Raw genomic sequence first — 12288 nt, forward strand, 5'->3', positions numbered from 1 at the left:
AAATTTCAAACAACCATTCAACAACTGGAGCAAGCACTAATTCAATGGGCCACTAGGCGCTCAAGTATACAAGGATCAACCACAGCCCCATGTGGACAGCCCGATGAAGAGCGTAGCATGAAAGAAACACTAGAGACTCCAGTGGACAAGACAGAGAATGAATTCGTACTAGAACAAGTGGAAGAAGCTGTCATTGTTCAAGAAGAAGAATTGGTTGAAGATCTAGGTGATGCTGAACTTCCTTGCGAATACAGAATTGAGAAAAACTCCGTCCGAGATGCCACAATTGATGCTAAGGAGGATACCGTACAATCTCCAAGGCAAGTTGTTTACGAAGAATCAGACGGAATAATCCAAGAAGCAAATTTCCTTGATGATGATAGTCACAAGTCTAGTGCTCCTAGTGATGAACTTGCATCCGCAAGTGAATTCTCTGAGGTCGAAGAATCTTCCCCAAGTGAATATGAAGATGATGCGGAGGTAGATTTCTCTTAACCTCCAATATATGACTCAAGTGATGAGGAAGACGCAGAAGACTTTGACCAGAATACAGATACAATTGAAGATCTTTACAAGGAAGTGGAAGAATTCACAGAAGAGCACAAGGAATGGAACTCGCAGAACCACCAAAAACACCTATCCCAAGGCCATTACCACCCAATACAAGTTTCAAGTGGGTACAATCCTTAACTTATAATTTTACTTATTCACTTGAATATGGTTTGCTTGAAACAGATGGCCAGCTTAGAGCTCTCTGCGGCTTTAAGAGTAAGAGGAAAATGGCTCATATTCAGAGCTGGTGCACCAGGTTCAATAAGGTTCCACGCTTCACCTCGAAGTACATGGATTGGTATCGTGCTCAATTGCATGGATCACGGAGGACGTTTGGTCGCCACGGTGAGATTCTACTCTTTAACCCGCCCGAATGGAAACTTACAAATCAAAACGGAGGCGGATCTAAAAACACAGCTTGGGATCATGGATTATGTTCTGACATTCGTCATCCCGGGAGGATGGATATCTGTTTAAAGCTGCGCAGAAGCTTTACATGCCTAGTTTGGGATCCCGGAGGCTATTGGCATTCCAAGCACTGGTGGAGATTTTTGGACGAATTTAAACACAAGCCACTATAACAGGATACTCTTCCAATGTCCAACTTAAGGACTTTAACTAAAAGTGCTAGGTGGGAGACAACCCACCATGGTATGGTCGCTTCTTTTTCAATTTATTTCTTGTTAATTGCTTTTATTTTTCCTTTTTCATTTTAATTTATTAAACCTGGAATAATGTATAAGCATCCATGATAGTCATTGCATTCTGCACTTTTCATGCATATAAAAAAAAAAAGAAAAAAAAGGGGTTTGCATGACGCGACCGCGTGCCCCATGCAATCGCGTCATATCGCGAAAAACACCACCCATGCGACCGCATGACCGACGCGGCCGCGTGATATATATATCAGCGTAAGGATCCAACGAACAGAAAGTTGGGCTGGAATCGTGCGGCCCTTGTGCGTTTCGCACAAATTGGCCCACGCGATCGCATGCCCCAGGCGATCGCGTCACTTACCCAATACCAATCCCACGCGACCGCGTGAGCGACGCGATCGCGTCGCATGGATTGCACATCACCCCAAAAGGAGACAGAGAGTTGCGCTAAAACAGCGCTGGAGTCGTGCGTTTAGCACAACTTCCAGCGACGCGATCGCGCGACCCATGTGATCGCGTCACCCTTCTTTCCCCCCTCTCATGCGATCGCGCACCCCACGCGATCGCATCACTCCCATTCTCGTCCCAACCACGCGACCGCGTGCCCCACGCGGCCGCGTGGATTCGAAAATATAACCCCCCTCAGCCCGGCCGTGCACCACCACCGCGCCGGACGCCGCCGCAGCCACCTTCTTCCCTGATCCACCCCTTCCGCATACCAGGTTCCGCAACACGCAACCATTTTTTATCTGTTTGTCACTTTTCTGTATTTTTTATTCCGGTTATGTTCATAATTAGGATAGTTAGACTTGCATGTTGTAGTGGATTTTTAAGATGTTAGGTAGCTTAGGCTGTGGTTAGTGGATCTAGGTCTGTTTACTTGCACTGTTCTTACTTCTGTTTTACCCTATGTGCAAATCTGTTGCTGCTATAATCATGATTCATATGCTGCTTTCTTATATGTTGCTGCTGTTTACATTGAGTTTTTATGTTTATTTTATATCTATGTACATGCAGCTTGATTTTTTTTTAATTCATATGAACTGATTAAATTGCTGTTTATTTTTCGGGACAATCCAATTTTAGCCGGAATGCTGCCCAAATTTTTTTTAATTTTGTTTTCATTCATGTTTTGGTTTGGCATTTCTGAAATTTGTTTTACTCTGCTTTACCCAAACCACTACATGAATGCTATGGCAGATCTTCTCATCCTTTTTGATTTCCTGGTTCATAAACTGCTTGTTCAATTATGAGTACTTCTATTCTTACCTGTGAATCCTTGTTACATGGAATTTTTCTATGCCACTTACCTTCCTAACTCACTGATTTTAAATTACTAATTTCTTTTTCAAATCCTACCCATACCAACCCTTTTGGTCTCTTTTCTGATTATATTCACTTTCCTCTAACTTTCTAACCATGGCATATTGCTTATTTTTTTTCCATTTAACATAAATTCAATCACATTTCAATTACTCATTTTCCTTATTCTATTTCTCCCCTACCGCTTTGAGTTTCCTTTGTTTAATTGCCTATTTGCTTTCCTATTTTTTATCCATTCCTGATTTTCTGTTTCTCAGGATGTCTTTCTCACATAGGAAAGGTAAAGGCAAGGCCACTGGCAAGCGCAAGAGAGGTGATTCCTCCCAGTCCATCATTTCTCTAATGCACGATACTTCATGGCGGGAGAAGAACTTCACACCGCAGGAGAAAGCTAACCAGCTGCTTCTTGCAAATGATCCTATAAAATTTGCAAACCGGTACTGTGAGCTGAAGTACCCGGCTTTTGCAAACTCCAGAAATCTATACCTAGAACGTACCTTGAAGATTCCAGAAGCCCTCCAGCAGTACAGTACTGAGCAAATCAAGCAAAGGGGCTGGTACTTTATGGAGAGACCACTAACAGAGGTCAATGCATCTTGGGTCCGGGAATTCTATTGCAACTACTACCTTACTACCCTAGATGCAGTGAACCTGAGGGAAAAGCAAATTCTGGTCACAGAGGAAGCCATATAGACCATTCTCTAGCTCCCAGCCAAGTCCGATCAGCCAGATGGTTTTGCACAGGCTGAGGAGGACATGGGCCAGATGCAGTTTGACTGGGATGCCGTAAAGGTACGGATAGCTCTCGACCCTGCTGTTCCTTGGGAGATGGGTCAGAACACCACTATGCCTAGAGGGATCAAGAGAGTGTACTTAAATGATGAGGCTCGGCTATGGCATCAGATCTTGAGTAATTTTGTGATGTTCCACCACTGCATCTCCACCCGCCTCTGAGCCGGTCTATCGCCTCGTGCACCGTCTATTCCGCCAGCTTGATCAGACGGAGCGCCGTAACAGGCGCCGGTATGAGAGATTAGAGCGCCGTAGCAGGCGACGCTATTCCCATCTGAAGCTGATGATCAGACAGGGCGCCGACATCCCCTCCGAGCCCGACACCCCTTCAGAGCCATCAGAGGATGAGCACGAGGAGAAGGATGAGCACGAGGAGGAGCCTCATTCTCAGGCGAAGACTCATCAGCAGGCAGCCATAAAGTAGGCTGCCCTGCATCAGGAGGTTATGCCCCAGATAGAGGCTGCAGATCTGGAGATCCCGCTCCAGTCCGTCCCACCTCCACAGCAGCCAGACCCTCAGCCCACCACCACCACGGAGACCCCAGCTACCATCCCTACCATTGATGACACTCCTTTACACCAGGCTTGATTGAGCATCGAGGACGATGCTTCATTTTAAGTGTGGGGAGGTCGCCATCTCTGGCGTTTATTTTGGTGAACCACTACATACTTTTTCTTTTATTTTGGATATTTTTCTGTATTTTTCTCTTTTTCTTTTATTGTTATTTTCTGAGTACTTATACATTGCTACTTGTGTATTTTACTCTATGTGCTGCATTTTGCATCTTTAGTTCATACTTTAGCCATTTAGTTTATTTTAGTTATTTTGTTTAGCTTGCAATTCTGATTTATTAGTGGATTAATTAGTATAGTTTACCCTTTTTAGCATAAGATAGTATAGTTTAAATAGAAAAATATAAAAAGAAAGTAAACTAGAAACTTTAACAGAATCAAAACAACCCACACCTTGTATATATAGCATTACATGTTAGTTGATAACATTTCATCAAGGAGGAACATTAAAACTTTAAAAGCTACCCTAAATAATTTTTTTCAAAAGAATAATGGGAATTTTTAACTAAACCTGCATACAATATATGAATGATATATGATGCTTGAGTTAGAGAACACACAGCCTGTGAGTCTTGAGCTTAAATTGTATGGTTGCATTCAAACCGTAATTTCATTTCTGTGTGTCACATTTCTTTTTATTCTGATGCTCTTTACTTTGCTTTAATCTATATGTCCAATTATAGAATATAGGATAGATACATACCAAGAGAATGATTGAGGCCATCATTTGATTTTAGCTCACTCACCCCAAATCAGCCTACCTTTTACATCACCCTTGTTAACTCCCTTGAGCCTTTTTAAAACCCCTTTATTCTATTTAGCCAAATTACTAGCCTTAAGCAGAAAAACAAAATAAAATCCCAAGTGAATCCTTGGTTAGCTTAAGATAGAAAATTATAAATAGAGTTAAATGTGGGAAACCTTTTGGGAACATGGATGATAGAAACAAAAGGTAGAGAAGTTAAAAGGAATAAAATAAAATTTGGGAAGCATGCTCATCTAAATGATTCAATTATCATGTGCATTAAAAAAAAAGTTAATTTTTTCAGCATTTAAATAAAAGGGGATACAAAAGAAATTCTCCAATGCAAAATAAAAACAATGCACATGGGATAAAAAAATTGATAAAAAAGTGAAACATGAGCATGTAACAATAAGTGAAAAATTATGGGAAAATAGGTAAAGAAGTTTTATCTTGCTGAATATGTATGTTAGGTGAGATCTTAGTCTAATTAAGGATTCACTTATTAGCTCACTTGACCCTATACATAAATCCTTACCTTTACCTTGACCACATTACAACCTTAATTAAGACATCAGGACTTTTTGGTATGACTATATTCTATAATTGTTGCTTGGTTAGATGAAAAACAAAGCTGTAGAAATTAAGAATAAAAAGAAAAATAGAGTGAATAAACCCAATAAACACTGAGTGACTAGAGAGTAAACACAAAATCCAGTGAGGGTTCAATAACTCATCAACATATATCTGTGCTTAAAATTTACTAATTATTTTGCAAGTTTGTACAATATTTTCTTTCCCATCTCATTTGCTAAAGTGCTTTATTATTTAAGGGCTGGCTATATATATATACAACTCCTTGAGAATGTGAATTAACTTAGCTACATGTAAGCTTTATATATGAGTGGATGAATTAGAATTCTGAGCTTTAAGGAAACCGGTATCCACGCGATCGCATGGACGACGCGATCGCGTGCCAAGCACGAATCAGCAGCGACGCGGTCGCATGACTGACGCGACCGCGCGCCTTAAGCAGAACGCATATGACGCGGTCGCATGACTGACGCGACCGCGTGGCAAGGAAAAGCTCCGAATGACGCGACCGCGTGACCCACACGGACGCGTGACAGAGGCCACGCACCAGAAATTACAGAATACGCCCCCAGCGAATTCTGAAGCCCTTTTTGGCCCAGATCCAAGTACAGACAGCATAGACCAGAGGTTATAAAGTGTGGGAATGAACCCATTTAAGGAGAGCTCGCATAGTTTCACCTTTCAATGATTTAGATTTAGTTGAGAGGGAGATCTTCTCTCTCTCTCTTTTAGGATTTAGGATTTCTTCTTGTTTTAAGAGTAACTCTGGATCCAGGTTTTAATGTTCTTTTATTTTAGTTTTTAATTTCCCTTATCTTGCCAAAAGTTGTTTTACAGTTATTATTTATTTTTACTTGCCATTTAATTCACTCGTCATTTAAATTACTTGCTTCTCACCTTCTAAACCCCGATTACAACCTTTATAGCCAATAATAAGAACACACTTCCTCGCAGTTCCTTGAGAAGACGCCCCGAAGTTTGAATACTCGGTTAACAATTTTTAAAGGGGTTTGTTACTTGTGACAACCAAAACGTTTGTACGAAGGGATTTCTGTCGGTTTAAAGACTATATCTACAACGCAACTGTTTTTATGACATTCTTTACTGGCAAAAATCCCGACGTCAATAGCCTGAGCCTAGAGTTAAACAACAAAACCTTTTGTCCTGGTTCAAAGACTCTTGATGACAGCTTTCTTTCATGCCATCTTTTTTATTTTTCCTTATAAAGCTTGGCATTTTCGAAAGCAGTGAGTCTAAATTCCTCTAGCTCATTTAGCTGGAGCAATCTTTTTTCTCCGGCTAATTTGGCATCAAAGTTCAGGAATCTGGTTGCCCAGTAGGCCTTATGTTCCAGTTCCACGGGCAGATGACAGGCCTTACCATATACAAGCTGGTATGGAGAGGTCCCTATAGGAGTTTTGAATGCTGTTCTGTAAGCCCACAGAGCATCATCCAAGCCTCTTGCCCAATCCTTTCTACGGGTACTTACAGTCCGTTCCAGGATTCTTTTTAGTTCTCTATTAGAAACTTCAGCTTGTCCATTTGTCTGTGGATGATATGAAGTGGCCACCTTGTGGCTAATCCCATATCGGACCATGGCAGAGTAAAGCTGTTTGTTGCAAAAGTGAGTTCCCCCATCACTGATTAGTACTCTAGGGACAGCAAACCTGCTGAAGATATGTTTCTGTAGGAACTTCAGCACTGTCTTAGTATCATTAGTGGGTGTGGCAATGGCCTCTACCCATTTTGATACATAATCGACTGCCACCAGAATATAAGTGTTTGAGTATTATGGTGGGAAAGGTCCCATGAAGTTAATTCCCCATACATCAAACAACTCAATCTCCAAGATTCCTTGTTGAGGGATGGCGTAACCATGAGGCAGATTACCAGCTCTTTGACAGCTGTCACAGTTACGTACAAACTCTCGGGAATCTCTATATAGGGTAGGCCAGTAGAAGCCACATTGGAGGACCTTGGTGGCTGTTCGCTCACCTTCGAAATGGCCTCCATATTGTGATCCATGGCAATGCCATAAGATCTTCTGTGCTTCTTCTATAGGCACACACCTACGGATTATTCCGTCTGCACATTTCTTAAAGAGATAGGGTTCATCCCACAAGTAGTACTTTGCATCAGTAATTAATTTTTTCTTTTGTTGCCTGCTGTACTCCTTGGGTATGAATCTTGCAGCTTTATAGTTTGCTATATCTATAAACCATGGTGTTTCCTGAATGGCGAATAGATGCTCATCCGGAAAGGTTTCAGAGATCTCAAAAGAGGGGAGGGGGATGCCCCTTCTATTAGCTCTATCCGGGATAGATGATCAGCCACTTGATTCTCTGTCCCTTTTCTGTCTCTTATTTCTATATCAAACTCTTGCAGAAGCAACACCCATCTTATAAGCCTGGGTTTTGAATCCTGCTTTGTGAGTAGATACTTAAGAGCAGCATGGTCAGTGTACACAATCACTTTTGATCCTACCAAGTATGATCTAAACTTGTCAATGGCATAGACCACTGCAAGTAATTCCTTTTCTGTGGTTGTGTAATTTTTCTGGGCATCATTTAAAACACGGCTAGCATAATAAATGACATGCAAAAACTTGTCATGCCTCTGCCCCAGTACTGCACCAATGGCGTGGTCACTGGAATCACACATTAATTCGAATGATAATGTCCAGTCTGGTGCAGAGATAACTGGTGCTGTGACCAGCTTAGCTTTCAGAGTTTCAAACGCCTGCAGGCACTCTGTGTCAAACACAAATGGCGTGTCAGTAGCTAGCAGGTTGCTTAGAGGTTTTGCAATTTTTGAAAAATCCTTTATAAACCTCCTATAGAATCCTGCATGCCCCAGAAAGCTTCTGATTGCCTTAACATTGGCAGGTGATGGTAATTTTTCAATTACTTCTATTTTAGCTTGATCCACCTCTATTCCCTTGTTTGAAATTTTATGTCCAAGGACAATCCCTTCAGTCACCATAAAGTGACATTTTTCCCAGTTTAAAACCAGGTTGGTCTCTTGGCATCTTTTCGAAACCAGTGTCAGGTGATCAAGACAGGAGCTGAATGAGTCTCCATATACTGAGAGGTCATCCATGAAGACTTCCAGAAATTTTTCCACCATATCAGAGAAAATAGAGAGCATGCATCTCTGAAAGGTTGCAGGCGCATTACACAGCCCAAATGGCATCCTTCTGTAAGCAAACACTCCAGATGGACATGTGAATGCTGTTTTCTCTTGATCCTGGGGATCTACTACAATTTGGTTGTAGCCTGAATAGCCATCCAAAAAACAGTAATAATCATGACCTGCTAGTCTTTCTAGCATCTGGTCTATGAATGGTAAAGGAAAATGATCCTTTCTGGTGGCTGTATTGAGCCTTCTGTAGTCAATACACATGTGCCACCCTGTAACTGTTCTTGTAGGAACCAGTTCATTTTTTTCATTATGAACCACTGTCATGCCTCCCTTTTTTGGGGACAACTTGGACAGGGCTCACCCAGGGGCTATCAGAAATAGGATAAATAATCCTAGTCTCCAGTAATTTGGTGACCTCTTTCTGCACCACTTTCTTCATGGATGAATTTAGCCGCCTCTGTGGTTGAACCACTGGCTTAGCATTGTCCTCCAATAAGATCTTGTGCATGCATCTAGCTGGGCTTATGCCCTTAAGGTCACCTATGTACCACCCAAGAGCTGTCTTGTGTGTCCTTAGCACTTGAATTAGTGCTTCCTCTTCCTGTGGATTTAAAGCAGAGCTTATGATCACTGAAAAAGTGTCACCTTCTCCCAAAAATGCATATTTCAGGGATGGTGGTAATAGTTTGAGCTAGAGTTTAGGAGGTTTTTCCTCTTCTTGAGGAAATTTCAGAGGCTCTTTTAATTCCTCTGAATCCTCAAGATCAGGCTGAACATCTTTAAAGATATCTTCCAGCTCTGATTCGAGACTCTCAGCCATGTTGATCTCCTTTACCAAAGAGTCAATAAGATTAACTTTCATGCAGTCTTTTGGTGTGTCTGGATGCTGCATGGCATTGACAGCATTCAACTTAAACTCATCCTCATTGACTCTCAGGGTGACTTCCCCCTTTTGGACATCAATGAGAGTTCGTCCAGTTGCTAGGAAAGGTCTTCCTAGAATGAGAGTAGCACTCTTGTGCTCCTCCATTTCCAGCACTACAAAGTCAGTGGGAAAGGCGAATGGTCCAACCCTGACAATCATGTCCTCGATCACGCCTGATGGGTATTTAATAGAGCCATCAGCAAGTTGGAGACATATCCGGGTTGGTTTAACTTCTTCAGTTAAACCAAGCTTTTTGATAGTGGATGCAGGTATTAGGTTGATGCTTGTCCCAAGATCACATAAGGCTGTCTTGGTGCAATTACCCTCTAATATGCATGGTATCAGAAAGCTTCCGGGATCTTTAAGCTTTTCTGGAAAGCTTTTCAGAATGACTGCACTGTATTCTTCAGTGAGGAGAACTCTTTCAGTTTCTCTCCAATCCTTCTTATGACACAAGATCTCTTTCATGAGCTTGGCATAAGAAGGTATTTGCTCAAGTGCCTCTGCAAACGGAATTTTTATTTCAAGAGTCCTGAGATAATCTGCAAAGCGAGCAAATTGCTTATCCTACTCCTCTTGGCGGAGTTTTTGAGGATAAGGTATCTTGGCTTTATATTCTTCAACCTTAGTTGCTGCAGGTTTATTTCCTACAGAGGTTGTTGGAGAAGCCTTTTTAGAGGGGTTGTTATCAGCATTTGTATATGTCTGATCCCTCACTGGCATTTGAATGCTAGGGTTAGAAGCTGGAGTGGCGTTGGACGCCAACTCCTTACTTGTTCCTGGCATTTGAACGCCAGAACTGTGCTTCTTTTGGGTGTTCAACGCCAATTCCTTGCTTGTTTCTGGCGTTGAACGCCAGGACTGAGCATGGTTTGGGCGTTCAATGCCAGCTTTCCACCCAATTTCTGGCGTTTGATTGCCAGAATTATTCCTCTTCGGGCTCTTACTGTCCTCAGATGGATTTTGGGTAGTTTGCTCATTTCTTAGCTTCCTGCTACCTTGAGGTGGGGCATCTAATGTTTTCCCACTTCTCAATTGAACTGCTTGGCACTCTTCTGTTATTTGTTTTGACAGCTGCTGCTTTGTTTATTTTAATTGTACTTTCATATTTATATTAGCCATTCTTGTCTCTTGTAGTCTCTCCTTGAATTCGGCTAACTGTTTTGTTAGAAAATCCAATTGCTGATTGAATTCAGTAGCTTGTTCTGCAGGACTGAGTTCAGCAGTTACTGTTCTAGCCTCTTCTTTCATGGAAGGTTCACTGCTTAGGTACAAATGCTGATTTCTGGCAACTGTATCAATGAGCTCTTGAGCTTCTTCAATTGTCTTTCTCATGTGGATAGATCCAACAGCTGAGTAATCTAGAGACATCTGAGCTCTTTCTGCAAGCCCATAGTAGAAGATGTCTAACTGAACCACTCTGAAAATATTTCAGAGGGGCATTTTCGTAGCATCTCTTAGAAACTTTGTAGGTTCTTCCTGTGAAAGACCGAAATACTGGCAACTTTGCTGCACCATGATAATGAGCTGAGGATTCAGCTCAAAGCTACTGACTCCAATAGAGGGTATACTGATACTACTCCCATATAAAGCAGTAGTGGGGCTAGCATATGACCCCAGAGTCCTTCTAGACTGTTCATTTCCGCTTAGATCCATGATGGAGAAAGGGAGATGATGTAAAATAGAGAAAAAAATATTTTTATTTATTTATTTATTTATTTATTTCGAAAATAAAATAAACTAAAATAAAATAAATAAAGATGGGTGAAGATTTTCGAAAAATGAAGAGAGAGAAAGCAGAAAAATGGTTAGGAAGTTTTGAAAAAGATATGATTGAAAGGATTTGATTGGAAAAGATATGATTTGAAAAGATATGATTTTTAAATTTGATGACTAGTTTAATGCTAATTTTTCGAAAATTATGGGTGGAATGAAGAAAAGATATTTTTTTTTTGATTTTTTGAATTTTATGATGAAAGAGAAAAACACATAAAAGACACACAACTTAAAATTTTTAGATCTAATAGTCCTTGTTTTCGAAAATTTTGGAGGAAAAATACCAAAGAACACCAAACTTAAAAATTTTAAGATCAAAACACAAGGAGGACTCAAGAACACTTCGAAGAATCACAATAACAACAAGAACATGAAGGTAGAACACCAAACTTAAAATTTTTAGAAAACCAAAATAAAATTTTTAAAAACCAAAGAAAAATCAACAAGAAAACACCAAACTTAAAGTTTGGCACAAGATTTAATAGAAAAATTATTTTTGAAAAAAGAATTTAAAAAGAAGATACCCAATTACCAAGAACATAGACCAACGCTCTAGCCAATTGGGCAGTAAATGTAACACTTGTTTTGAAGAAGTATTTTTAATAACTAAGAATAATTTTTTTTGAAAACTAATATTTTAAAAAGGCACACAAAAAACAAGAAAAGAAATAGAACAAGAAAAACTAAAGATCAAACAAGAAAAATAAACAAGAACAACTTGAAGATGAAGGAAGAACAAAGAACACAAATTTCGAAAATTTTAAAAGAAATTTTTTTTTCTAATCTAAGCAACAAAATAAACCGTCAGTTGTCCAAACTCGAACAATCCCCAGCAACGGTGCCAAAAACTTGGTGCACGAATTGTGAATCACACTTTTCATAACTCGTACCACTAACCAGCAAGTGCACTGGGTCGTCCAAGTAATACCTTACGTGAGTAAGGGTTGATCCCACGGAGATTGTTGGTTTGAAGCAATCTATGATTATCTTGTAAATCTTAGTCAAGAAATCAATTATAATTTTCAGTATGAATTTCAAAAAAATAAAAGAGCATGGATTAAATACTTGTTCTGCAGTAATGGAGAATATGTTGGAGTTTTGGAGATGCTTTGTCTTCTGAATCTCTGCTTTCTCCCTGTCTTATTCTTCACACACGCAAGGTTCCTCCTATGGCAAGCTGTGTGTTGGTGGATCACCGTTGTCAATGGCTACCA

The sequence above is a fragment of the Arachis ipaensis genome, chromosome B06 (assembly GCF_000816755.2).
Source record: "Arachis ipaensis cultivar K30076 chromosome B06, Araip1.1, whole genome shotgun sequence".
Classification (NCBI taxonomy): domain Eukaryota; kingdom Viridiplantae; phylum Streptophyta; class Magnoliopsida; order Fabales; family Fabaceae; genus Arachis; species Arachis ipaensis.